Source organism: Myotis davidii, unplaced genomic scaffold, assembly GCF_000327345.1.
Source record: "Myotis davidii unplaced genomic scaffold, ASM32734v1 C64129437, whole genome shotgun sequence".
Lineage (NCBI taxonomy): Eukaryota > Metazoa > Chordata > Mammalia > Chiroptera > Vespertilionidae > Myotis > Myotis davidii.
Genome location: NW_006380531.1, coordinates 1 through 1,632, shown reverse-complemented (window position 1 = coordinate 1,632; position 1,632 = coordinate 1). Strand labels below are relative to the sequence as shown.

At 38.3% G+C, this 1,632-nt stretch overlaps 1 long non-coding RNA gene across 1 annotated transcript; it reads right to left on the bottom strand.

The window, feature by feature from the left end:
- Positions 1-40: 40 nt before the first annotated feature.
- On the bottom strand, positions 41-1,618 carry LOC107181508. The gene is made up of 3 exons (XR_001512168.1): positions 1,490-1,618; positions 857-928; positions 41-339 (listed from the first exon to the last, which is right to left on the bottom strand). It is a non-coding gene; the product is annotated as an uncharacterized LOC107181508 (long non-coding RNA).
- Positions 1,619-1,632: the final 14 nt, after the last annotated feature.

Genomic DNA, 1,632 nt, shown 5'->3' with positions numbered 1-1,632 from the left:
ACCCCCACCCCCCTTTCCTGCTCTGTAACAGCAGCATCCTACTGATTCAGCTTGGTTCAACCAACTGCGGCTTTCCTCCTTCCACCCACAGTTTCACATTTATGCACCCAACAAAAATTCTCCAAACTACCAGATCATTTTTTTTTTTTCAAGGAAAGCCCCAGCTGTACCTTAGCTTCTAAATTTAATTGTATTTGGTTCCACTTCCTAGGAAATTTCACAATGGCAATCTGTTTACTAAGGCTGAGGGGATGCCAGTAAACAGTTGGGCTAGGAATGGCACTTTGGCGGCTGTAATTGCTCAGAGCAAGGTTTCTGAAGCAGAGGTCCATGAGTCCCCTAAATCTGTCCACACGACATGGTGAGCACACGTTTCTGAGAAGATCCATAGCTTCAACAGAGTCTCAAAAAGGTCTAAAACCCAAAAAGGAGAATCAAAAGCTTAGTTAAACCAGCTATGGTTTTGTATCATTTAATCTCCCAAATACTTCTTTGTTGTTGTAAAATAAGGAAGCTGCTCTTAACCGTAAAGAATTTAAATTAATTAAAAAAAATAAGGACGCTGACTTGCTCGTCTCAAGGTAGAAGATAAAAAAAAATTCCAAAGCACAATATAACGGGTTATTTATGACATGGGTAGCTCATTTGTTATGTTTCACTCAAAGGCATGTCCAAAGAGTCAAATTTTTAGAAGTTGGTAAATGTTACATATACTCAGTATATCAAGGAGTCAAAATTCTAGGCTGAATAGGAAAAGGACTGTTTTGCTCTTTCTGCCTTTCAATTCCAGATAACCATTTATTTCTCAAAAAAAAAAATAGAAAACTAAAACAAAAACAACCTCCCTTTTCTACACCTTGTGTACCTACTATGTTTAAGACACATGTAGCAGCTGATGATACACTGATGGAATGAAACAGTCAATGCCCTTAAGGAGATTAAAGCATAAATGGTTAGACCACTTTTTTTAAAGAACAAAAAATTAGAATTTGCAATTTATTTCCATGGCAAAACTGTTGCTCTCAGCACCAGCTCTTTAGGAAATGTAGGATATCGTCTAAAGCTTGTCTGTTTGAGACAGGTCATTTATTGCAACACTTTTCAAGACCTCTGATTGCCCTCCTAAAGCCACTCTTACAGAGACCCCCCTCTACTTCCCAGCCTCTGGGGCCCAAAGTGTTTCAGCCTGCCGAGAGCACGCATTTCAGTGTGTGTCATGTATGAGAGGAAATAGCAGGTGTGAATGAGCCAAAATTCATTCTTAAAATCTCAATTCCTCATCCTTACTTTGCTTTCATGTCTTATTTCACAAGATGCCTTTGTTAACCAAAGTGAATATCTAATAAATCATTACAGATCTGGGAAAGTACCAGTCTAACATAACATAAAATAAAATTCCCTTTTCATTGAAGAATTGCAAACATAACTTCAGACTAAGAAGCAGGGAGAGAAAATTCTATTCGTTAAAAAATGTAATACACACTCTTACCTGATCGTATTCCGAAGCACCAGGATAAAGAGGCCATCCCAGGAACAGCTCAGCTATCACGCAGCCCAAGGACCACATATCAATAGCTTCACAAAATGGCAATCCAAGAATAATTTCAGGGGCTCTAGCAAAAAAAAAAAAAA